Source organism: Pongo abelii, chromosome 3, assembly GCF_028885655.2.
Source record: "Pongo abelii isolate AG06213 chromosome 3, NHGRI_mPonAbe1-v2.0_pri, whole genome shotgun sequence".
NCBI lineage: Eukaryota > Metazoa > Chordata > Mammalia > Primates > Hominidae > Pongo > Pongo abelii.
The window spans coordinates 188,546,840-188,574,781 of record NC_071988.2 but is presented as its reverse complement, the minus strand read 5'-3'; the positions used below and the strand labels follow the sequence as shown (position 1 = coordinate 188,574,781).

Sequence of the window (27,942 nt, the reverse complement as noted above, 5' to 3'; positions counted from 1 at the left end):
ACATCATGTTAACAATAAATACTTTAACATATATTAGTGGCAAATTGATAATTACTTTGGTGATATTGGAGATTTTTACATGTATTCTGGTCCGATTGTTTCCATATCTCATAAAACAAATCATTAAAAAGGACCTGTTTTTCCAGGATTTTTGCATCTTTATTTATATTTTAATGATCTTTAATATTTAAAGAGTTCAAATTGAAATTGGTTAAAGATATTGTCACACATTAACTCATAATCTGTGAGAATCTCTAAACATATTGAAATCATTGATAGTTTCCACGAAATGCAAATATAAATTTAACTGAGAGATGGCATATAGATCACTTGGAAGGACATTTACGAATAATAGAAATACTCTTCAAACTTTTATAAGATTATTAGAGTGCTGAGAAATTACACTCCTCTTTCTTTTAGGGTATGCAACTTGCGCATTATTGTCAATATTCTAAAAGTCGACTACCTAGTGTGACAATCAACAAGGACAAACTTGGATTACCTATTTGGTACATTCATTATAATTATTTCATTGAGGCACATTTTGATGTGTTTATATATAAAATATAATATAATTTAATATAGTATGTAAGATATAAAGGCAATTTAACATTCAACACAATTATTTCTTTCTGTTAATTCCCTAGCTGTTGGAGTCATACAATTTACAATATTTTAGGGGAGTATAGGGTATTATCCTTTAATTTCACATTAGATTGAGCATATTCTATCTACTTTGTTTAAAAAAATTAAAAATAATGTTATTTGTCAGTAGAGCAAGTATATTTTGAAGAAAAGACAAAAGACTTAATTCACTAACTTGACTTTTAGTAAATCATGGCCAAAATAACTTCACAAATCTTAGGCCAACTCATTTGTAATTGTAGGGATGTTGCCAACACCCACTCCACAATGCCTTAGTCCAAGCCTTCAGTGTCTCTTGCAGTGAGTATGGCAAACACTAACTGCTCTCCTTGCCCATTATCTTGTATCCTTGCTAGCCAGCTTTCCACATACTTCAGAGGTAAGCATTCATACGTTGTGGAACTATTAAATGACTTCTCTGCTTAGAAGTTAGTTATTTTGCATAATCTGTAACATAATCAATATACCTTAGAATACCTCTAAATGCCTGATTCATATTCACTTTAAGTCATAAAGAAACCTGGCAGTTTTCCTAAAATGTTTCCTTGAAGGCCAAGTTAAAGCTTACCTAGAGTCAGAACTGATGTGACCTACTTGAGAACTCTTTTAATTTCAATATCATCATAAGTATATACATCCCTGCATTTCATTTTTATTGGTTAACTTTTTTTTTATTATTATACTTTAAGTTTTAGGGTACATGTGCACAATGTGCAGGTTAGTTACATATGTATACATGTGCCACGCTGGTGTGGTGCACCCATTAACTCACCATTCAGCATTAGGTATATCTCCTAATGCTATCCCTCCCCCCTCCCCCCACCCCACAACAGTCCCCAGAGTGTGATGTTCCCCTTCCTGTGTCCATGTGTTCTCATTGTTCAATTCCCATCTGTGAGTGAGAACATGTGGTGTTTGGTTTTTTTGTCCTTGCGATAGTTTACTGAGAATGATGATTTCCAATTTCACCCATGTCCCTGCAAAGGATATGAAGATAAATAAAATTCTAAGTTAAATAAAAAACTCAGACCAACTGGTAGCCCCATACTCTGGCATAGGGAATCTACATGGTCTCCTTTTACCAGATGCCATCTTGTTCCACGTGTTTGTTAGTTTCATCTATGTGATAGGGAGTGTTTGCCATATTGAAGTGTCAAGACAACCCTTTAGCACAAATTCCATTTGGACATTCTTAAAGTGGAGACATTGAAACAAACAGTAGTCTTTAGAAGAAATACCCCTTTATCTATCATTTTACCAATTCAGGTTACGAAAGCTGACTCAAGTATTTTTGTTTTGTTTTGTTTTGTTTTGTTTTTTGAGACGGAGTTTCACTCTGGTGGCCCAGGCTGGAGTGCAATGGCACAATCTCAACTCACTGCAAGCTCCACCTCCCAGGTTCAGTGATTCTCCTGCCTCAGCCTCCCAAGTAGCTGGAATTACAGGCACCTGCCACAACACTCAGCTAATTTTTCATATTTTTAGTAGAGATGGTGTTTCACCATGTTGGCCAGGCTGGTCTTGAACTCCTAACCCCAGGTATTCCACCCGCCTAGGCCCCCCAAAATTCTGGGATTACAGGTGTGAGCCACCGTGCCCGGCCAAAAGCTGACTCAAGTTTAAGCTAATTAAATTGCAAAGTTTGTCCAATAAAAAAAAAATCGATTACCCATTCACTTTGATCATAATTTTGAACATAAAATACATTTTAGCCATGAGTTTTCTAATACATCCTCAGGAGATTTTTATAGACAGGTAAAATCACATGAATTTTCCTGTTTTCTAATGTGCAATATATTGGGGTAGATCTCACTTCACACTCCACATATAGTCTACCTATCTTCCTGCTGCAATCTGAGCTCCTTAAAGACAGGATGTATGTCTTATCCACATTGATATTTCTTTTGCCTGACATAGAATTAACAATTAATAGATGCCAAATTCTTAAATAAATGAACTAACAAATTAGGGGAGCTAAATAAACCACATAGGTTCAGGAAAGCAATATAGGGTATATCATAATTGAGGTAAATTTTTAATTATATATATTTGCAAGGAAATAGCATCAAATACTTTTTAAAATTGAAAAATACCAAGCATTTTTATGCATTATGTCTATGTGACTTTTGTTGTGTCACTGCAAAACAGACGTTGCAAGTGGGCATAAGGAGGAGAATGACAGCAGACCAACCTCAGTGGCAACAGATATACACCAAGGTTATTTCTTGTTAAACAAGGAAATATTCATATTACAGATGAGTTCTGCACACCATTGGACAATTTCCTTTGGAAAAAGAGATACATAGATATGATTATGTAATCAAGCTTCAAAACAAAATGTTTCTAAACTGGCTAAATGCTTGTATTCCAGCATATTTTCTTTTTTCTGAATTATGATATGTATTTTTATTTCTCAATATTACCCTGAATTTATCTTACCTTAGAGACTTGCTTTACATATTCATAGGATTCTAAATATATTTATAATTCTGTATTCAAAAATATATTAAAAATAAAAATATACTAGACAGTGCATTCAACATCCTGAGAATATATGTATATAATTCATCAACTTGATAATTTAAACATACTGAAAGCCATATATTTATTATAGATTTTGTAACATCTTTATTGGCATGTAACTCACATACCATAAAATTTACCTTTTAAAGATGTACAAGTTGGTGGTTCTCAGTATATTCACAACATTGTACAGCTATCAAAATTATCTAATTTTAAAACATTTTTAACATTTCAAAAAAAATCTTGTAAGATTAGTAATCACTCCTCATTCTCCCCTCCTCCCAGCCTCTGGCAACCACTAAACTACTTTCTATCTTTTAGATTTAATTATTCTGAGTACTTTATATAAATGAAATTGTACAATATGTGGCCTTTTGTGGCTGCTTTTTTTCACTTAGCATCATGATTTCAAGGTTTGTTTGTGTTCTTCTGTATGTCACTGCACTTCTTTTACTAACTGAACAATATTCTATGCTATGGATATACCACCTTTTGTTTATACTTTCATCAGTTGATACATTTTTGGGTTGTTTTCAATTTTTAGCTATTAATATGATGCTGCTATATAAAACTACAGATATAAAACTTGCTATACAGGATCTAATATGGAGATATGTTTTCAGTTTTGTTGTTTATATGGTTAGATGAGTAATTGCTGGGTCATATGGTGGTAAATCTATATTCAACATTTTGAGGAACTGACAAGCTGTTTTTCAAAGTGGTTGCACCATTTCATACTTTCATAAGTAATATATGTGTATTCTAATTTCTCCACAAACTCATCAATATAGGTTATGTCTGTTTTTTTTTAATTTTTAGTCATCCCAGTGTGTGTAAATGATATGTTATTGTTGCTTTGATCTGAATTCTCCTAATGACTTGTCATCCAAAAGACCACCAGTATGGCAAAATAGTAGAAAGAAGAGTTTTTCTGGCAATATCAGTTTGTAAATAGAGAAGAGACAGTGTCTAGCATGTACCAAAGACGTTATCTTCAAAGAGGAAAAAGCCAGGTGGGTTTTTATGCCTCACAAGATCTGAATTACACAAAATGTCATACTATTTAGTGGGTTTGGGTGAAAAGCTGTACATATTTACAAGAGAAGTGGAGTGTTTGTGCAATGGGGAAACATGTACCTAACATATATCCCATGTTCTCTTTGGGGCAGGCTTTAGCATTAAAATGAGGTGGAATTTGGCTGTTTACATCAAAAGATGAACTATAGGACACAAAGGCAGTTTGTGTAAAGTTTCTACAGGTTGGCTGAAACTGGCTTAAGGTCTGCAGTAGCTTATCAGAAAAGAGCCGGAGGCCAGTCCTCTGTTCAGAAGTGGTCTGGGTTGTAAATCAGAGTTAGGAAGGGTCTGACAATTTGCCTGATACATCCTATTGTTTAGCAAGAGTGTGGTTTTACTTGTAGTCATAGAGACTTAGGAAGTTGCCATGCCAGCTCATCTCTGAAACCTGGTAACTTTTGTTTCCTTAACCTTAGAGTCCATTTTAGTTGACAAAGGGGTATCTGTTTTGGTATCTCAGATCACAGAGACTACTGATGTTAAAAATTTTGCGTTTGCATTTGTATCTGATTTAAATAAATGTCAATTCACATTATTTCACATTTTAAAATTATGTTTTAATTGTTGGATTGCATTAATTTATTTTGTATTCTGGATATAATATCCTTATCAGACATATAATATGTTAATCCTATGTATCAATTTGGGGAGTATTTATATCTTAACAATATTATGTCTTTCAATTCATGAATACAGGATGTCTTTCTATTTATATAAGTCTTCTTTAATTTCTTTTGACAAAAGTTTACAGTTTTCAATGTACAGACTTAGAACTCTTTTGTTAAATTTATGCACAGGTATTTTACTTTTTTTGTTTTCTTAATTTCCTATTTTTTGTTTTCTTAATTTCCTATTCATATTGCCCATTGCAAATTTATAGAAATAGAATTGGCTTTTGTATATTGAGCTTGCATCCTGCAACCTTGCTGAACTCATTTGTCAGGTCTAATAGTTGTTCAGTGGATTCCTTAAGATTTTCCATGTGCAAGATCATGCCATCTGCAAATAGAGATATTTTAAATTTTAGACCTTTCTGTTTTTCTTGCCTAATAAAACTGGCTAGAACCTCAGAGAATGCTGAAAAGAAGCAGCAACAGATATTCTTGCCTTGTTCCAAATTTTGGAGGAAAAACATTCAGTATATCCCTATTAGTATGATGTAAGTTGTGGTTTTCTGTTTTGTTTTGGTTTTTGGTTTTTGTTTTTTTAATAGATGTCCTTTATTGTGTTCAGGAGGGTCCATTCAATTCCTGGTTTGTTAAGCACTTATCATGCAAGGATGTTGGATTTTGTCAAATGCTTTTTCTGAATAGATTCAGAAGTTCATATAATTCTTGTTCTTTATCCTGTTAATATAGCATATCATATTACACGAATTGTGTGGATTTTGCTAAACTAACTTTGCACTTCACCAGTATATCTAACTTAGTTAAGGTTTATAATTGTCTTCATGTACTGATGGATTTTGTTTGCTATTATTCTGCTGAGAATTTTTTAATCTACGTCTATACTGACCTAGAACAGTTGAGAAGATTTACTTCCTCTTCTATTTTTTATAAGAATTTTTGTTGATTCTTTCTATAAATATTTGGCAGAACTCACCTGTGAAATAATCTAGGACTGGAGGTTTCTTTTCGAGAGGTTTTTAAGTTATGAATTCAATCACAGTGCTCTTTATTATTGGTCTATTTAAACATTCAGTTTTTCTCGAGTCACTTTCCACTATTTTCGTCTTTCGAGGAATGTCTCCATTTTATTTAGGTTATCAAATTTAGCAGCTAATCATAATATTCTTTCATAACATTTTATTTACAAAAGATCAGTAGTGATATCCCTTCTCTTTTTTTCTGATTTTAGTAAGTAGAGTTCTTTTCTTCATCTAGCCAGCTAAAGTTTTGTCGAGTTTGTTGAAATCATCAAAAAAACAACTTTAGATGTTATTGATTCTATTATTTTTATATTCTTCACCTCCTTTATTTCTACTTTAATATTTATTATATCCTTTCTTTGCCTTGAGTTTAATTTGGTTGTCTTTTTCTGGCTTTCTAAGGTGGAAGATGATAATGTCATTACTCAATTTATGGGCCATTTTAATTATTGTTTATTTTACTATGTATTTTTTAGTTATTTTCTTAGTGGCCCTTGGAGATTAAATAAACACCTTAATTTAAAACCATCTAAGTAGGAATAATATTGGTCTAATTTCAATAGCATACACAAAACTTGTTGTAATATAGCTCTGTACTTTTTGCTTTTTTTAAATAGTTATTTTGGCTGGGCACTGTGGCTCACACCTGTAATTCCAGCACTTTAAGAGGCTGAGGCTGGCAGATCACTTGAGGTCAGGAGTTCAAGACAAGCCTAGCCAACGTGGAGAAACCACAACTCTACTGAAAGTACAAAACTTAGCTGGATGTGGGGGCGGGCGCCTGTAATCCCAGCTGTTCTGAAGGCTGAGGCATGAGAATTGCTTGAATCCGGGAGGCCGGTGTTGTAGTGAGCCGAGATCACGCCACTGCACTCCAGCCTGGGTGACAGAGTGAGACCCCATCTCAATAAATAAATAGATAAACAAATAAATAGTTATCCCTTTTAGTCATTGTATTTTATATCAGAAAAAGAAAGAAGTTAGGAATATAAATATCTTCATGCTGTCTTCCATATTACCTACTAGTTAACTTTACTGATGTTCTTCATTTATTTTCATACTAATTAGTATCCTTACATTTAACCCTGAAGTTCTTCCTTCAGGAAGATGTATTTTGTGTATGGCAGTTCTTCTAGTAACAAATTCTCTCAGTTTTTGTTTATCAAGGAATATCTTGTTTCATCTTTTTTGATATATATTTGTATGTAATTGCTCTCATTTTATTGCACTGTATCCTCTTTTTATAGTATATCTGACACACGCATTAAATAACTACAGAGAGACCTTTTCTATTTTTTTTAAAGTGTTGCTAGATGTAGATTTTTGCTTGGCAATCTTTTTTTCCTGCACTTCGAATTTTGTATTCTATTGCCTTCTGGCCTCCATAGGTTCTCATGAGAATATAGGGGTTAGTCTTACTGAAGTTTCCTGTATATAATAAATTGCTATTCACTTGCTCCTTTGAATAATCTTTTTGTCTTTTGCTTTAAATTATGTGATTATGTTGTGCTTGCAAGTATAACTTTTTAGTTTATCCTACTTAGATTTCATTGATCTTCTTGGAAATGTACATTCAATTTTGTCATCAAATTTGGCAAGTTGTTAACCATTTTTTTTTTTTTCAATATTCTTTCTGCTCCCTCATTGCTCTCCTTTCTTTCTGGAACTCCCATTGTGCATATACCAGTACTTGATGATGCTCCACAAGTTGCTAAATATCTGTTAATTTCTTGTTATTATGTTTTCCTTTTTGTTCCTCAGACTAGATATAATTTGACCTGTATTCAAGTTCATTGTTTCTTAATTGTGCCAGTTCAAAATGTTGCTGAGTTTCTCTATATTTTTAAATTTCAGTTACTGTATTTTTTCATCTCCAGAATTTCCATTTGGTTCTCTTTTTAAAAACATTTTCTATTTCTTTATTAATATATTCTATTTGATGAGATTTTATTTTTTACATTTCTTTAATTGTTTAGACGTGGTTTCCTTTATTTGTTTAAACATGTTAATAAAGGCTGATTTAAGGCCTTTGTCTAGTAAATCTTGTGTCTGGGCTTCCTTAAGATTATTTCTGTTGACTCTCCTTTTCCTGCCTATGGGTCATACACTGCTGTCTTTTTGCAAACCTTACAACTTTTCATTGGAAACTGCACACTGAGAAAAACATAATGTGATAACTCTGACAATCCAACTCCTGTTTCTCCCTAGGGATTTAATGAGGTTGAAATGAAAAATAAACGCAGTAGGCAAAAACCAACTGTTTGTTGTTTTCGTTATTGTTGTTACCATTGTGGCTTGTTTATCTTAGAAACTTTCCTATTCCAACTCTGCGGGGTTTATATTCTATTTGTGTGTAGCCACTTAAGCCTCTTTTTGTTCGTTTGGTGGCCATCCATCTAGTGATTTGGCAAAGATTATATTTAATGCCATGAATAAATTATTTTTAGTCTTTGCTCACAATCTTTGGTGGTATGTTAGGGCACACCTACAATGCTTCTAAGATATACTATTCTGTCTCAGCCTTCACTTTTTGCTTATGCAGAGAGGCAAGGTAAGTCAAAGTTGAGAGATTAGGGCCTTCTTAGATTATTCTTGAAGTGCGCATAGCCTTACACATGTGTATGGCCTTTTAGATTCTCAGGATTATGTTAGAACCTTTCAAAGTCCCTTATGAACACATCACTCTTTAGTTTTCACTGTTCAGTTTTTTAGTCAGCACCTCATTAGCCTCAACAGGTATCTCTAACTGAGGCACCTACAATGTTAAACAATTTTCACTGATCATTTTTTGACAAACACCCAGGAGAAAGGCATTTCACAATGAGCAAACTCTGAGCCAGATCTGATAAAGATAAGCCATGTGAATTGGGCTTTTTCAGACAGCTGCCAGACAAGTCAATTCTCTGAGGATTGGTTTCTTTTTGCAGGAGTCGGAGGCAGGAGGTGCTTTAAACCTTTCTGTCTCCTTCAGTAATTGCTAATTTTCTGTTTTTCACAAATCCTGTGGGGCTACAGTTTACAAGTCTGCCATGGAGCTATAGACAGAGGAATCAGAATATGGCAAGATAAACAGCATGTAACTATGCATTATTACAGAAATTCAGCCATTTTCTTGAATAATTGTTTTTCATATTGTAACAAGCCTTTTGTTAATTTCCAGAGTTCTGAAACAGTTTATTTTGAAAACTTTTTCCAGTGTTCTCATTGCTTTATGGAAGAGTGTATTTCTGAGGTCCCTTACTCAACCATTCAAGAAGTTCTTCCATGATAAAGAACTCCATCTATACAGAACTCTGGTAGTCTCAGAGATTAGAAAAGTTATATTCACTGTAGTCTAATACTAAATTTTTACTAACACTTGTTCTGATGAAAGCAAAATAAAAAATTTAAGGAAAAAGAATTATTCCAATATAATTTTTAAATTTCTTTGAAAGACAAGTACTTTTTTATTTTCCTGTGTGTTTATACCTTTAAAGACCTCCTATTTACATCACTACTTGACCATATAGATGAGTAGAAGAGAAATTATCCCCATGTCAAAGAGGAAGGAGATATGCAGTAAGGTCAACTAATTACTTATAATTTCTTATTAAAAAATGGAACTTGGAAAGACAATATTAAATGAGAATATTCATATATTTAATATTTGTATTTTCTCTATTAAGTATCTTTTCAGCATAGTACATCATTTTGTTAGATTTCTTCTTAAAATATTCAAGTTTTCCCTTCGGCTGAAATTTAATATTTTATTTTTTAATATATTTATATATATAGATATAACTATAAATAACATTTTTCATTTTTGCATGTAGTTAGTTGAAGAAATTTTCATAACTCAATAAAATAAACATAATAAATCATTTTATTGTATATTTCATAAGAGCAGTTACATTGACTGAAATAAGGTTGAAATGAAAAATAAACACAATAGGCAAACACAAACTCTCTGTGATCTATACTTCTGTGCTTTATACTTTGACTTATCTGAAAATGTGAGGAGGAAAATTATCTGTTTTATTGACAGAGGTGGTACAATATCCTCGAAAATGACATGATTTGTAATGGGATTTCTGAATTTTAATCTAGTTGTACCTACACCAACTGCTTGCTTATAAAATGAGTTACTTATTTTTCTGAGTCACATTTCTTCATGATTTTACATGAAGAGAAAACAATACTTGTATTATTGTCAATTGTAAGGACTAAATTAGATAATTTATTTGACAGTATTTTGTAGGCCACTTAAAACGCAGTATAAGTATAAGCAATTATTCTTTGTTCATCATAGTTCATCACATTTGTTCATTCACAAATAATTCTATTCTTTTAGGGAGTTATCTGCATCAAGTCTATATGCATTTGCAATTAATTATGTACTTGAAAAATATTTCATCTTGCTTCATATGCTTTGTTAAGGATTAAGGGAGTTTTACAACAATATCAAACTCAAACGTTTTGCTCACAAAGTGTTGATATGAACATTAGGCATCAGATTACAGGCTACTTAAGGGGAATTTTTAGCATTATAATGTATGCTTCTCAATTAGATATTACATTGTAGCATAATATTATTGAAAAATATCTGAGTTTCTAAGATAAGTTAAAAGTACCTATTATACTCAGTCCAATGTCCAAAACTCTTCAAATATTTATTAAAGTTTGCTGGCCAGACACTGCAATTATCAGTTTCAGTATGAATATATAACTAAATCATGTCACATTTTTGAAAAAAATAAAAGTTTTGTAATGCCACAAAAAATTTTAACTTTCATAATTTATTTCCAGCCTTCATACTTCCTAGGAGGTATTCTCACATTGAAAATAATCAATCTGCTAAATAAATCTCATTCAAATATCTACTTAGGTAATATGTCGAAGTAATAATCAGTAGAAATATTTTATACAACACATATTGAAGCCTAACAAGCTAAGATTTGCTTTCAGACAATCAATTGCTATTTTTGTCCACATTTAGAAATTTCCCCCGTGTTAGCTATACATTTTCTTGCTGATATTTTGTGAGAATTTCCCTGAATGTGGAATCGTAAGTGTAATACCAGGATAGACAGTTCAAGTGATGAGGTCTCTGGAGCAAATGGTGAACTATTTCCCCACATTTGAATTCACAGATAATTGTCATACACAATGCGTTTTCTCTCATTGTGCAATTGTCCTGATATTTCTACCTATACCCTTTCAAGTGTAGTATAGCCTACATTAAGTTAGACTGAATAAGGAAAATTAATTTAATCTAGACAAGTGTTGAATGTTTTACAGATTGGCAAACGTCAAATCCCATCAGACAATCAACATGTATCTTTGAGAGTTGTATGGCAAACACTGGTTCTTAAATAGGCCATCTTGTTCTAAACAGACTCATGTAAGAACAGCAGAATCAGACCTCTCAGGATGACTTCTCGTGTTTCTTGGTCATTACATTATCTTCTAGTTTTTACTTTGTCTTCTCACTTTGGACATAGGTTTTAGCTATAGTATTTTTACTTACTAGTTACTTTCTATTAAGGCCTTGATTATTCACAGTATCTCAGGTCACAGATTGAACCTGTCACCTTCTTATGATTAACAAGTGTTGTCACTGTGAACATTCATTTTACCTTCTCTCTAGCTCTATACCACTTTAGAGAGTATGTTACCTCTGTCAGCCTCCAACACACAAGAATTCATCTACTTTTGGTATATGCTATTTTTCTGCATTTTGGACAAGGGATAAGTTAAAACTAAAGTAACAGAAAGCCAGAAGGTAGCTTTTGAGAATTTTAAGGAGTAGAGGCAAAACTTTAGATACTGCTATTAAAATAATGTCTATTTATGTTATCTATTTTATTAATTTGCTCAGAAGATAATAAATAACTTAGTTTTATAAATTTATAGTTTTGCTGGTAGTTCTGGCACTTCTAATTTCTAAGTTGGACAGAATGTATTTTTATATATCTATGTATATTCTTTAATTCTATCATGTAAATAAATCACTGGCAGTTTGCAGTCTGTCTTTCTCTGCTTGACTTAATGCATTACATTTTCTACCAATTTTTAGTAGCAAGGGAAATGTTCCATATTACTACAACTCCTAAATAGAGCTTCATATTTGAGAAATTATACAATCTGGTTAATATAACAGTATGGAAGGCTATGGTTAAGGAAAGGAATGATGAATTTAAAATAAAAGCTCCAAATAGAAAAGGAAAAATGCTAGGAGGTGTAAGTATTTACTTTTGTTTGAGCTGTTTTCTTGATGGACAACTCTAGGAAACATGATCCATAAATGTGGCAAATAGATTTTTCTTGAGGAATACCAAAACCTGATATAATTTTATGAAAGGAAACTGATATTGAGTGATGGAAGATCCTCCCATAATCAGTGAGGAAGGAGCGGTAGGTCAGACAGACTAGATAATTGAGTCTTGAAACGGAGGTTCAAGACTCTCTCAAAATTATTTTTCTCTGTTAATTCAGCTTTTCTGATAGTGTTGAAAATCAGAAGTTAAGATTAAGTTACCTCTACCAGCCTTCAACACAGAAGTCAAACTCAGATATTCAGTTCTATCATAGTTATACCACAACAGCATTCTCATCACCTAAAATTTAGCATGTCTGACTTGATGATTTTTCTCTGCATTTGTATAACAATATATTTTATAATACAATAGAATTCTTCCATTTTTGGTATATGTTTTCATAAACTCTTTGCCATCACCACAATCAAGATATAGATGCAAATATTTACAATTCATGTCTTTCTCTGACTCTCTGTAAACCATTATTTTTTTTTTAACTGTGGGTCTCATTTTCTAGAATTTCATGTCAATAAAACTATAAATATTACACTATAGTCTCTCATATTAGACTGATATTTTGAGATTCATCTAGATTGTTTTACTGTAACAATATTTTGTACTACAATTGTTTATCCATTTATCAGATGAAAAACATTTGTATTTTTCCAAATTTGGGTTTATTTTGAAAAAATAATTTTTGAAAGACTTTTGTCAGATACACATTTTGTAATTTGTCCTCCAATCTGTGGCTTACCTTCTCATTTTCTTATGAAGAAAAGAATTACAAAGGACTCTAACTGTTTGAAGTCTGCCTTACCGATTTTTTTGTATGATTCAGTTTTTTGTCTTGTTTAAGAAATATTTTCCTAACTCAAGGTCACAAACGTTTCCTTCTTTGTTTTCTCAAACAAATTATAGAGTTTTAGCTCAGAGAGTGATAAAGAGATAGAAAGGTAGATTTTGATACATTTTATGTGAGGCATAGGTTTATTTCATTTTATTTTCATAAAAATATTCAGTCTTTAATACCACTTATTGAAAATATTATTATTCCTTATTGAATTACCTTGGCATCTTTGCAAAAAAAAAATCAATGGGACAAATAGGTTTTTGGAATCTATATTTGGTCCCATTAATCATTTATCTATTAAATGTTAGCCTCTCTTGATTATTGAAGTTACAATAGTAAATATTTGAATGAAGCAATATGAGTTATCTACTCTTGTTCTTTTTCAAAATTCAATACACTGCTCTAGATGATTTTCATTTTCAAATAATCTTTGGACTTGTTTTTCTTTTTTCCAAACATATTTTCTAGGATTCTAATAGATGTTACATTGAATTTAGGATTTGCTTTTACATAATTATGATGCATGTAAATAAATACAATTTTACATGCTGTACTCCAATATGCATTACCATTATTTCTTTTTCCAGCCTTAATGCACTGACTAGACTCTCCAGTAGATAGTTACATAGAATTCATGAGAGATGTCCTGAATTAGTCCTGATCTTAAGTACAAAGGCTTGAGACTTTTATCATTGATTTTATATTATCTGTGGGTTTTTCTTAGATGCCTTCTATTACACTGGGGGAATTCATTTCTACTTATAGTTTGCTGAAGCTTTAAAAAATTACTACTACTATTACTTATTATAATTATTATTAGAGACAGGCTCTTGCTCTGTCACCCAGGCTGGAGTGCTGTGGCAGGATCATAGCTCACTCTAACTTCAAACTCCTGAGCTCAAGCAATCCTCTCACCTTAGCCTCCCAAGTAGCTAGGACTACAGGCATGCACCACCATACCTGGCTAACATTTTATGTCATTTTTTTATAGAGACAGGGTCCTGCTATATTGCCCAGGCTGGTCTCAAACTCCTGGCTTCAAGTAATCCTCCTGCCTTGGCCTCCCAAAACACTTGAATTCAGGTGAGAATCACCATGCTGGGCCCTGCAAATTTTTAACATGAATCAATATTAAATTTTTTTCAAGATCTTTCTTGATATCCTAATTATGTACTCTTTACATAATTTTTCTTCCTTTTAGTATTAACATGATTAAGTTATATTAATGGATTTTCAGACATTAAAATTGTATTATAATTCCATGATAACTTCCACTTATTCATGATCCATGATCCTCTTGATACATGACTGAGTTCAATTTGCTAAAATTTTGTTAAAGATCTTGCATCTATTTTCATAAGAAATTTTACTCTATGGATCTCCCTTCTTGTGATGTCCACAATGTTTGGAAAAAATGTTGAGGTCAGTGTGATACTGGAATCCTAAATTCAGTTGAAATATTATCCCTCCCCATTTTATTTTCTGACAGAATTTATAAGAGATCATTATAACATCTTTCTAGAATATTTGAAATAATTCACCAATGAGAACAGTTGAGCTTTAGCTTTTCTTTGAAGGTAAGGTTTTCAATTATAAATTCTATTTCTTTATTTAATATAGGTCTTTTCAAGTTTTCTACATTTTCTTAGACAGCTGTAGCATTTTTATATTTCAGTAAATTTGTCCACTTCATCTAAGTTGTCAAATTTATTGCATAAAATTATTAATTCTGCTCTGTTATTATCCTATTAATGTCTGTAGGGCCTTTAGCGATGTCTTCTTTCTATCTTGATATTGGTCATTTGCAATTTCTCTATTTCTTTATCTGCTTGTGTATCATTTTACCAATTTTGTAGATTTTTTTCAAAGAGTTAGCATTTGGTTTTATTGATTTCTCCTCTGCTTATTTTATGTATAATCAACTTTTGCTCTTAGGCATTTCCCTCTATCTGCTTTGGGTTTATTTTTTGATTACTAGTTTCTGAAGTTGGAAACATTAATTTTAGATCTTTCTATATTTCTAATGTATGTGTTAAAAGCTATGAATTTTTATTAAGCACTGCTTTACTTTTCTCATATGTTGATATGTTTTATTTTATTATTATTTAGTTGGTAATATTTTCTATTTTCCTAGTGATTTCACTTTTGAACAGTGCTATGTAAAATTACATTGTTTAAAGTTGTATTTTATCTTAAATTTAAATATTTGGGTTACCTAGTTGTCTTATACTTGTTAATTTTTAATGTAATTCAACATTTTCTGATAAATAAACTCTGTTTGATTACAATTTTTAAATTTAAGGACTTTTTTTGGCCCAGTAAATGGTATATTCTAGTGGATAATTTCAAGTATTCATATGAATACTTGAAAAAAAAGTGTTCTATAAATATCAACTAGGTCAACACAGTTCATAGTATTGTTCAGATTTTCTGTATATGTGGTAACATTTTTTGTCAATTTATTTTGACAATTGCTAAGAAATGGTATTAAAATCACTAAATATGTTTTGGTAATTGTGTTATTTTTTTAATGTATTTTGAAGCCCTGCTATTAGGCAAAACATTTTTGTAATTATTTTTTCTTTCTGATAAGTTGACCCTTTTAAAAATATTAAACACTATTTTTATCTCGAATGATAGATTATCTTTATTAAAATATATTTATCTGATATTGATTTAGTCATCTCATCCTTTTTTCTGCTATTTGTGTAGTATAACTTTTTCCATGAATTTTCTTTCAAACATTTATGCTTATAGTGCATATCTTGTAGGGAGCAAATAAGTAGGTCTTGCTTATTTAATCCAATCTGACAAACCCTTTCTATTTAATTGCACATTTAGTGTAATTATTAATATAGTTGAGTTGAGTCACCATTAGGTTTCATTTGTCCTACTTTTTTCTTTAATGTTTCTTCTTTTTTGAGTATTTTGCTATACTAAAAACTCATACTTTTATGATTCATTGTTTGTTTTTGTTCAGAGGATTACAATATAAATCCTTAGTTTTCCCAATTGTTGTTGTTATTATGATACTACTACAAATTAAATATAGAAACTTTGCAGCCATGAGATCGTCACCCCACCCTATCTTTTATGTGCTAGTTTTAGTATTTTATTTATATGTTCTGTAACCCTACAAAATAATGCTACAAACTTAGCTTTAAAGAAATTTATGAATTACATAGTAATTAAGAAGAAGATGACAAAATACTTTTTCATGTTTACCTAATATTTACAATTTCCATGCTTGTTATTTCTTTCTGTGTACCCCTCCTCCACTGATGGTGATGCAAACTCCCTATAAGTATTTAACTGCATTGTTCTGTCTTTAATGCCTTCATGTAGTGGCTTGTTTACTATGTCCACCTTTTATAGTTATTTTCTCTGACAGGGTTGGGAGTCTATGCAATAGTATCTTACACAATCGTTAGCAAAAATTTGACTCCATAAATTTTAAACTTTCTTCACATTACTAAATTTTATGACCCTGTGATTATGGTTCTCTTAGTGGGTTATCATACTTTATAAATAGCAGTGGTTAGAAAAGGATTAAAATTCAAGTACACAAAATTCGAGACAATGCCTCTTGTCCTGAAAGAAATCAATATTTCCCTAAAACAGTGTATTCTCAAAGCATTATCTGGTTTATAACTAACAGCATTATATAATTTTAAATTAGCAGCAAATCTGTGGATTAACTATTGATAATCCAGATTTTTACCATCAGGATAAACTGAAGTATATTAACATGTCCAGCTTCACCACCGTGAGCCTTCAAGACCTGTGCTTTTTCCAGTACACTGTGCTGCAGCTACTGGTGATGGAGAACCTTGTGAACAGAAAAACAACTGGGTGTGGTTGCTCAGGCCTGTAATCCCAGCACTTTGGGAGGCCGAAGTGGGCAGAATGCTTTAGCTCAGGAGTTTCAGACCAGCCTGGGCAAAATGGTGAAATCCTGTCTGTATTAAAAAATATAATGATTAAAAAAAAGAAAAACAGATAAGGAGTCACAAGAAAAGATCATGGCTTTTCTATCCTGATTCAGGACAAGTGTTATCCATTGTCTATGAGTTTCTTTTTGAAACAAATAAAGGAGTTTATCAGGTGTTTCAAATTATAATTTATTTAACATAGCTTGGCAAGTCACTTACACAGAATTGTTTCTAAAGGTTGAAAGCCTGAATACTAGAAATTAGTTTTAATGAAATGTAAATGTTTTCCAAATGCAGGACATGGATTACATAAAATGATTTGAAGAGGTCCAAAGTATATTGATTTCCAGATTTTAGGCCTAGACTGTCTGACATAGTAGGTCTATAATAGGTTCTGCCAATTGTATTTTTAAATATTTCCCCAAGGGATTCTGATAAGCATTGAATTTGGTAAACCATTTGAATGATGAATCTTGAAATGTAGGCTATAATGAAGAAGGAGAGGATTTTTGTTTTGTTTTGTTTTTATAATAAATAAAGCACACATTCCTGATGGTGACGTGTTGTTTGCATTGTTACAATTAAAAGAGTCTGTTTCCAGAGAAGAATGCTTAATTTCTGAAATTGTAGTAATTTGGGGAATTGGTATAAACAATTACATAGCTGAGCAAGCACGTATCTTAACCTTACCTTGAGTCTATTACAGAATCTACCTTTATAGTAGAAAAAATAAAACCCTACTGCATACTGTAGCTTTTACTTAATTATTGTACCATTTCTTTGTTTGTTTAAGTATGAGGCAAAGTATAACCTGAGGTCATCTCTGAGATGCAGTGAAGTGAGAGACCGTACTGAGGCCTGGGTGCACTTGAGGCTGCTGCTACGTAGTGGTGACTTAGGAAGCCTATTGGTGCTGCAGACTTCTGCTAGAAAAAATGACCAGAAAATCATTCTTTATCCTATTCTTCTCAACAACAAACATAAGTGGATAAGGTTTCTCTTTCCCTTATGAGCTGCCAGGTGGCCCTTTTGTTAATTTCTAGAGTTTAAAAAGAAGCCATTGGTGTTTCACTTGATTTGTCCTGTGTTAAAATGCTCAAATCAATGAGGCTGAATAAGACCCTATAGGCATCTCTAAACTTCAAATTATTGTAGTTAAGGCCTTGAAGTCTATTGTCATATGAAGCGATGTAATAAAAATATATACCTAGAAATGACTTACAAAGAGAATAAGTCAAATGTAGAACACTGTTCACTTCTCCTGCTAACAAGCACTTGTTATCTATTCTATAGATAAAGCCACAAATTGTAATATGATTTAATTCAAACAAAATAAATAGAAATAAAAAAATTAGAAATTTTCGCTTATTGGTAAAAACTTTATAGTCAGAAATTTCGAAGGCAGGTCAGTATGTGCCTCATCGGCAGAACATGGCACTGGGAATCTTAGGCAAACACAGAAGAAGTTGAAGACATGATTCATAAATTTAATGACTCATAATCTAGTTGGAGAACAACCAGCAAATAAAGTTTTGGAAAATTATTACTTAAAAACAGAACAGAAAGTCATTAATAATTATCTTTCAAAGGAAGCTACTGAGTAGTGGAGGTCTGGACTACCCTATAACTTGCTGATGTCAGGCAATTTCATTTAACATACATGAAGTCACTCCACTAAAATTGAGACTTCATATAGATTATTTAGAATATTTCAAATAATTTTACACCCAGAACATAATTCTTTGTAGACATAAGTGTTATTTATCTTCCTTTCTTTATAACCATGTGAGAGGCATTATATTCAAAGGAAAAAAAAAATGAACTAGAAATCAGGATGTCTGCCCCATAGGCTTTCTTTTGCTATTTACTGCCTCTGTTCTTTTGCAATCACTAGACACTCTGTTCTTCATTCCTGTTGAATAGACTTCATGCCAATTGCTCTAACCACCACTTATGTTTGCTTTTAAAAATCCTAAAACACCATCCAAATGTGCTATTATTATTAAATGGAAAGCTGAAGAGGGAAAGCAAGATATTTTGATGTCAAAAGGAAGAAAAATACCTTGTATTTTAGTCTAAATGATCCAGACTCGCTTCCTAATTTGATCATATTTGCCAGGAATGAAACGCTCTGTATTTCCACTATGCGTTGCTGGTGTAAGTAAAGCCATACAGCTCAGATATGAAGAAAGGAGCATGAGGTATGACAAGGAATACGTTAGAGTCTCTTGGAGAATACAAATATATGTGTCTGTATGTGTAAGCTCTGAGCTAGATTTCTATTCCTTGGTGAAGTTGCTTTTTATATTCAGTTAATGCAGATTGTAACAATAAGCATTATCTCTGCATTACAGATATGATGTAAAAACCTCTGGTTTTACTCTCATTGAAGATAATTTTGGATTATGAATTTCATGACGTAAAAGCCTGGCAATGAAATACCCATTTGGAATACTGCAGAAGGGCTTTGCTTCTTTTGTTTATGATGATATTGAATAGAAAATTTCTGCTAAACACTCTATGCCCAGACAGGTACCATATAAAAGATATAACTCATAATCATATGCACACTTTTCTTAGGACTTCGATAATTTCAACAATATGAACTGCATGTAGGGAGTATAATGATATTATATAAAATATTAATTTCAATCTAAAAACAAGTTGAATGCAGTAATAAATAATCAGTTTGAATTTACTAAAATAACTTATCTACTGCTATGTCCTTTCAATGACTCCTTTATTTAAGACTTTAGTGTAGTTTGTGTAGGAAACACAAAAATAAATACAAGATGAACACAAACACCACCGTACCTGATGTTAAGAGCTGAGAGTGGAGTTAGGGAGACACATATGTATACATCTGATAGTAAACTCAAGGATGCCCAAGTGCAGTGGAATTTCAAAAAATGAAGCAGAGAGAGCAGGTTTCTGAATACACTGGACAGTTTCAGAGGAATGTGGTATTTAAGCTCCCCTTGGAAGATGATATTTAAGCTCCCCGTGGGAGGATGGCTAACACTGGCAAACAGAGACTATCCTTTTAACATGTGGACAGCTATGTAAATGTTACTCAGGATGGGTAATAAACCAGCACATTAAGCAATTCCATCATGATTTTTGTTTGCAATTTCTTGCCACAGAGAGGAATGTAATGCAGGTGAACCAGAATTAGTTGTATCTATTCAATTTAAAACTGACGCTTTCTGAAGATAAAAACATAAATAAATGAAAGTAAAGATTATAAGGCTATGTGTCTACAGTACTGATACTGTACCTGTTTAATTAAGTTTATCTTGACTTAAGTATGTGAAAATTAGGGCATTGGAATTCAGAAGCCATAATCAGAAACACCAAAAATACATAGATGCTGACCTGGTCCCAGTCTGACACAGACAAATACATAAGGACAGGTATCTTGTCTCTTTTTGAGCATTCTCACATTTCTAGGAATTATGACTTTCTCTGGGTTTTCAACTGTCCTAGATGTTTAAAACCAAGTTATTCGTGAATAGGACATATTGATATTCACAATGTAAGACACTTTGAGACCAAGCAGGTTCTTAGAACTTAGGTGGGTGCCATTCCTGTTGGATGGCTAATAGGCAATGATGTGCTGGCTACTCTAAAAGGGAGGATGTCACTGGGTCACACCAAGGACAGCTAACGTGGCTTCTGGACTTAGCGGATGCACAGGGGAAAGGAGACCAAACAGATTGGGCACTGACTAGGCTCTGGTGCAGGTTCCAGGGGTGAATCCTCAATCTAGTGGGGAGTAGATAACTTCTATTGTTCTGACCTAGTTCTGCCAAATATAGCCATCTAAGCTAAACCTCAGTGGTATCTCCCCTGTCATCCCTCTAGTCCTGGGAACCTACCTAGTCATGGCTGAGAGAAACTTTACTCTGACTCATGAAGCCTTTCCATACTCAGAGTTCCCTCAAGAGTTACCCTCTTAAATCTCAAAAACCTTTGTGTGTTTTACCAAACTGAGAGTCATAATCTGCTGCATATATTAGCTAAGGCCACAAATGGCAGGGAGAGGCAGGATGAAGGAAGGACCAGAAATCTCAAAATAAATAAATAAATAAAGCAAACACAAAACAGCTGGGAGAGAAAAGCATCCATTTATATTGTCTGAAACATTGTTCCATTGCAGTTTTCTCTAAGTTACTCTTGCTAACCTAAACACTGTGGGGAAATGAACCTAATAATTTCTTTTATTTTGTTTATTTTTATATGACAAATTTCATATTCTGCGAAAAAATAGAAAAATAAGTACGGGGATGGAGATGGTATATTTTACACATACCATTACATATTTTGCTTTTAACAGCTCTCTTTCTCAGAAAGCGATGGGAATCAGTTCTGGAGCAAACTTTGCTCTTAATCTTAAAGCCATGGTGTAAGAGGGAAATAATTGATGGTATAAAACAGGTAAGTTTGAAGAACTTGTAGAGCACAGGAGAGAGAAAAATACCAAGCCCTCTGGAGTCGTGACGGGGGCCCTAAATGTATAGGTTCTGTGAAAGCACACTTGGCCAGTATTAAAATGATAAGATATGTATTTTTGGTGTTTCTGATTATGGCTTCTGAATTCCAATACCCTAATTTCGACATACTTTAATTAAGTCAAGATAAACTGAAGCTGTTTTGGAAATAAATTAAACTTTAAGGTGAGAAGGACTTCAGTACATTCAAGTTGTAACCACTGGAAATGAGTGATAAAGTTATATCTAATGAAACTTAATAATGGATTAATTATGAATAATAATTAATATTACTTCTTGCTTGTATCTTTTCATAAATAACAAATCTAAAATTTAACATTTATTTTCTAAGATTTTAGCTTTTGATATTTTGGAATGAGGGTTTGTTAGTATGGCAGTGATTTATAGCTGCAATTATACATTCTGTATTAAAATTTTGACATTAACGTTAACTAGCATAATTTTTGCCGTGTTTCTACAAATTCAGTTTTGATTCTAATACATGTCTTACCCATTACTAGTGAAATTCTAATTTTCTGATGTAATATTTATAATAGCTTCTCTAGATAGCCTGAAATTTGGGCCTGATGTAAGTCAAATGCAGCAAAACTTTGGTATGTGAAAGATCTGCAAAAAGTACTTGAAGTAAGAATATTTATGGTAACTCTAATTTCTGTATTCAGAATGTTGAAAATATGGCTGTTCATACCTAGGCAGTATCTTTATCTATATGTCCCTTTTGACAGTCATTATTCAAAACCACAGACTTCATAACCCACTTTTCTTATCCTTTATCTTAAAACTATAAAGGAAGCAAATTATCTGAATTAATACAGTCACAGTTGTGAGGGAAATAAATCACAATGCATGGCAGTAATAGCTGCTTTGACTTTAAACAGGAGGTCAATTTTTGAAGGTCAGAATATTTATTATCAGAAAACTCACTGTTTTATATAATATGATTCTTCTGCCATTTTGATATAAATAGAGCAATGCCCCCACATGCCCTTTTCTTCTTAAGTACAGCAAAGAAATCAGGTGCTGAAATGATAGGGTCTGATAAGTTTTATTTCAGCAAGGAATAAAATCAATCAAGGATGTTCAATGGAAACTGCAAAGAAAAGAGGATTACTGCATTCTTTAGACAAAAGAGGTCTTCTCTACTTGAAGTTTATGCCACAGTGTGGGTATAACGAATGGTTGCCCAAACCAAATGGTTATTTGCATTCTTTTTTCACTTAGGTTATTTGTCATTAAAGAAATTCCCAGGGGGTTTAGTTTAGCATTAACTGATTTTTTAAAAACAACACAAAGGAACTTCTCATCCACACTGATTTCAGGAAAAGTGTATCTCTGCTCATTCTCAGAATGGAAATCAAGCTTAAGTGTATACAACTTATATGATATAAAGATTATGGTTTCATGAAGTTTTTTCTCAATATATTCATTTCAGAAAGTTTTCTCTACATTACAGTAACATTTAGGACTATCTGGAGATTATTTTATCAACTTCAAATGATTTTTTAAAAATAAGCAGTGCATTGATAACTTTATATGGCACTTGTAAGCTTACCTGAACATATTAGGATGTCCCAAAATTGGTTTCCCTACAGCTTATTCTATTGTTTGTATTAGACATATATGCTAAAAAGCTACATTTGAGTATCATCTGATTTTGTGTACACATTAACGCTTCATGCTATATTGGGAATTCTGTTCTTATTTTGCTAAAAATGCGGTAAAAACCAACTACTCTTCACATTTGAATATTTTTACCAACTTCTACCAAAGTTATATGTATTACTTGAATGTATTTCATTTCAGTAGTTAATTATTTAGCTGTATTGGTTTTCTGCTATCATTTAATTCATTCACCATATTTCTACTGGTTACCTAATATACTCTGGCCCCAGTAATAGGCATTAATAAACATATGGATCCTACCCTCAAAAAACTTAGTCCAATAACAGATTGTGAAATGCAAAATATTTTCATAACATGTGTTAAGGGATTAAAACATGTAAAATTTACAACTATGACAAAATGGTGAAAATTACCAATTCTGTTTTTGAGAAGGGAGAGTTGAAGGCTTTTTTGAACTAGGGGTATTTCAGCTATGCCTGTAAAAGTAAGGCTTGTAAAGGCAAACAGCCGTACATATATTAAGATATATAGGTTGAGGCAGCATGATTTATTCAAATATTTGCAATAATTTCTCTTTGTGCATAAATTTAAACCAAACAATAAGTTTGTATAAACATGAAAAAGTATGCTGGAATCAGATTATGATTGACTATGTTTGTGTGTCTATTGTTTATCTTCTTTGTCCAGCAGAGTTTCTCTCCTAGGTATCCATGTGTCTAATGATTGTCTAGGTTTAATCTTTGTTGACTACTAACACAAATGCCCTACTCTAGTAAGTTTCTAAAATTATCTATGCTTACAGTAAATGAAATTTAACAAATGTATTAGTCCATTTTCACACTGCTGATAAAGACATACCTGAGACTGGGCAATTTACAAAAGAAAAAGTTTTAATGGACTTACAGTTCCATGTGGCTGGGGAGGCCTCACAATCATGGTGGAAAGCAAGGAGGAGCAAGTCATGTCTTACATGGATGGCAGCAGGCAAAGAGAGAGAGCTGTACAGGAAACTCTCGTTTTTAAAACCTCCAGATTTCGTGAGACTTATTCACTATCATGAGAACAGCATGGGAAAGAACAACTCCCATGATTCAATTACCTCCCACCAGGTCCCTCCCACAACATGAGGGAATTCAGGATGAGATTTAGGTGGGGACAGAGCCAAACAATATCATTCCTCCCCTGGACCCTCCCAAATCTCATGTTCTTACATTTCAAAACCGATCATGCCTTTCCAACAGTCCCCTAAAGTCTTAACTCATTTCAGCATTAACTCAAAAGTCCACAGTCCAAAGTTTCATCTGAGACAAGGAAAGTCCATTATGCCTATGAACCTGTAAAATCAAAAGCAAGCTAATTACTTCCTAGATACTGTGAGGGTACAGACACTGGGTAAACACAGTCATTCCAAATGGGAGAAATTGGCCAAAACAAAGGGGCTACAAGACCCAAGCAAATCTGAAATCTAGCAGGACAGTCAAATCTTAAAGTTCCAAAATGATCTTTTTTGACTCCATGTCTCACATCCAGGTCATGCTGATGCAAGAGGTGGATTCCCATGGTCTTGGGCCGCTCTGACTCGATGGCTTTGCAGGGTCCAGCCTCCCTCCCGGCTGCTTTCATGAGTGGGCGTTGAGTGTCTGTGGCTTTTTCAGGTGCACAGTGCAAGCTGTTGGTGGATCTATCATTCTTGGGTCTGGAGGATGGTGGTCCTCTTCTCACAGTTCCACTAGGCAGTGCCCCAGTTGGGATTCTGTCTGGGGGCTCCAACCCCACATTTCCCTTCTGCACTTCCCTAGCAGAGATTCTCCATGAGGACCCTGCCCCTACAGCAAACTTCTGCCTGGGCATCCAGGCATTTCCATGTATCTTCTGTAATCTAGGCAGAAGTTCCCAAACCTCAATTTTTGACTTCTGTGCACTCGCAGGCTCAACACCACGTAGAAGCTGCCAAGGCTTGGGGCTTGTACCCTCTGAAGCCATGGCTTAAGTGCTATGTTGGCCCATTTCAGCCATGGCTGGAGTGGCCGGGATGCAAAGCACCAAGTCTCTAGGCTGCACATAGCACATGGACCCTGGACCCAGCCCACAAAACCACTTTTTTCTCCTAGGCCTCTGGGCCTGTGATGGGAGGGGCTGCTGTGAAGACCTGTGACATGCCCTGGAGACATTTCCCCCACTTCTTTTGCGGATTAACATTTGGCTCATCATTGCTTATGCAAATTTCTGCAGCCAGCTTGAATTTCTCCTCAGAAAATGGGATTTTCTTTTTTATTGCATTGTCAGGCTGCAAATTTTCCAAATGTTTGTACTCTGCTTCCCGTATAAAACTGAATGCTTTTAACAGTACCCAAGTCACCTCTTGAATGCTTTGCTACTTAGAAATTTCTTCCAGCACATACCATAAATCTTCTCTCTCAAGTTCAAAGTTCTACAAATCTCTAGGGCAGGGACAAAATAGTGCCGTCTCTGCTAAAACATAACAAGAGTCATCTTTGCTCCAGTTCCCAACAAGTACCTCATCTCCATCTGAGACCACCTCAATCTGGATTTCATTGTCCATATCACTGTCAGCATTTTGAGCAAAGCCATTCAACAAGTCTCTAGGAAGTTCCAAACTTTCCCACATTTTCCTTTATGTTTCTGAGCCCTCCAAACTGTTCCAACCCCTGCCTGTTACCCAGTTTCAAAGTCGCTTCCACATTTTCAGATATCTCTTCAGCAGTGCCCTACTCTACTGGTACTCATTTACTGTATTAGTCTGTTTTCATGCTGCTGATAAAGACATACCCAAGACTGGGCAATTTACAAAAGAAAGAGGTCTAATGGACTTACAGATCCATGTGGCTGGGGAGGCCTCATAATCATGGCAGTAGGCAAGGAGGAGCATTTCACTTCTTACTTGGATGGCAGCAGGTAAAGAGAGTGGGCTTGTGCAGGAAACTCTCATTTTTAAAACCGTCAGATCTCATGAGACTTATTCACTATCACAAGAACAGTGTAAGAAAGACCCATCTCCATGATTCAATTACCTCCCACCAGGTCCCTCCCACAGCACATAGGAGTTCAGGATGAGATTTGGGTGGGGACATAGCCAAACAATATCAATGAAGAAGACTTATGAGTTTTCTAAAAAAAATAAAATTTATCAATATAACATTATGAAAATAATGGAATTTTCCATTTTACAGATAAGTGACTTAATTAGAACAATAAAACATATAATCATCAATCTATATTACATATAATAATACATATGTCATACTAATATCTGTATTGTTGTATATATTGAGCATGTTACTATTTTCTAGAATTTCGTTGTAACATTAAAATAAGATGTCCATAAAACAATTTCTCACTCAATCATGTATTTTCCATAGATTGTTTCCCTGAACTATAATTGAAATTATAGTGTATCAATCATTTACTGTTGTTATATATCAAAACAGTCCAAAATTTAAAGACTTAACAATTTATTTCTTATAATACAGTGGGTTGACTGGACAGTTCTTCAGCTGCTCTCATTTCACCCAGGTCACTTGCATCTGTACTGAGCTAGTGTTTGGCTGGGGTTTTTGACCAAGCTGCCTTGATTCCCTTCTACACTGCATCTCTACATGGCTTTAGGTTGGACTTCATCAGAGCATGGTGGCTCAGGGCTCTGAGAGTGTAACAGGGTAACTGCCAGACTTCTTAAAGCTTGATCTGGAAATGGCATTGTGCTGATTCTTTCCCCTTCTTTTGGGCAAACAAGTCACTAAATCAGCTTAGACTTAAGAGGAGGTAAAATAGTCTCCAATACTTGCAGGAGAAAAAGCATTTGCAAATAAAAATGAAGACATTTTTATTGGACACTTTTTGGAGTTCACACACTGTGATGAACTCAACTACCCTGCTCGTTTCTTTATTGAGTAACTTGGTTACAAAATGATATGTACAAAATACAATGTTGTAAAAAGTGATCAAATTGACATACTCAACCTACATTTCTTACTTTCAATTCTATAATGCTGAAAGAACTCTTCGGTATCAGAAAATAATAAGATATTTTTTCTTCTTTTCTTTTTTCATTTTTTTAATCTGTTGATTTAATTTTTAACCGATGGCTTATTTGTAATCCTGTTCTATAATTTACAAATATTTTATGTTTTTTTTCAAGAGAACATTCCACTTTTTATTTCCAATTTAGTTGCATTGTGACAAGAGAAGATTAACAAAGCATTGGAGGACTGATATGCATTTAAATTCATTGAATTTTTTTTTTTTTTTGTATTTTGTTTTGTTTTGTTTTGTTTTTAAAGACAGGTTCTTGCTCTGTCATTCAGGCTTGAATGCTGTGGCATGATAATAGCTCACTGCAATCTTTAACTCTTGAGCTCAAACCTCCCCTGATTGAGCTTCCCATGTAGCTAGGACTATAGGCACACACCACCACACCTGGAAATTTTTTTTCTTTTAATTTTTTTGTAGAGACAAGGTCTTGCAATGTTACTCAAGCTGTTCTCAAACCTCTGGCCTCAAGAAAACCTCCTGCTTTGGACTCTCAAAAAATGGATGAGTTTTATTTTTGTTTGTCCCAGAATATGTTTCATCTTGCTGATTTCTTTGTGTGTGTATCTTAAAAGAATCTGTACTCTCCTCAGTGGAGTGTTCGATTAATGTTATTTAGATCAAGTTGGTAGACGATATTGTTCATGTCTTCTGCATAATTACTAATTTGTGTCTACTTGTTCTATCAACTATTAAGAGTGGTGCTAAGCTCTTTGAATATACTTGTTGATTTGTCTATATCTTCTTGCAGTTCTATTAGTTTTTGCTTCATTTATTTTGGAGCTCT

General features: G+C 33.4%; 1 long non-coding RNA gene across 4 annotated transcripts in view; it reads left to right on the top strand.

Moving 5' to 3' along the window:
• Positions 1–27,942, top strand: part of LOC129059132 (uncharacterized) — a 66,845-nt gene that overhangs the window by 13,207 nt on the left and 25,696 nt on the right. For all 4 annotated transcript variants that reach the window (XR_008524861.1, XR_008524859.1, XR_008524858.1 and 1 more), the window contains 2 exons: positions 14,031–14,122; positions 14,529–14,616. This is a non-coding gene — a long non-coding RNA (uncharacterized LOC129059132). The remainder of the gene's footprint in view (positions 1–14,030; positions 14,123–14,528; positions 14,617–27,942) is intronic.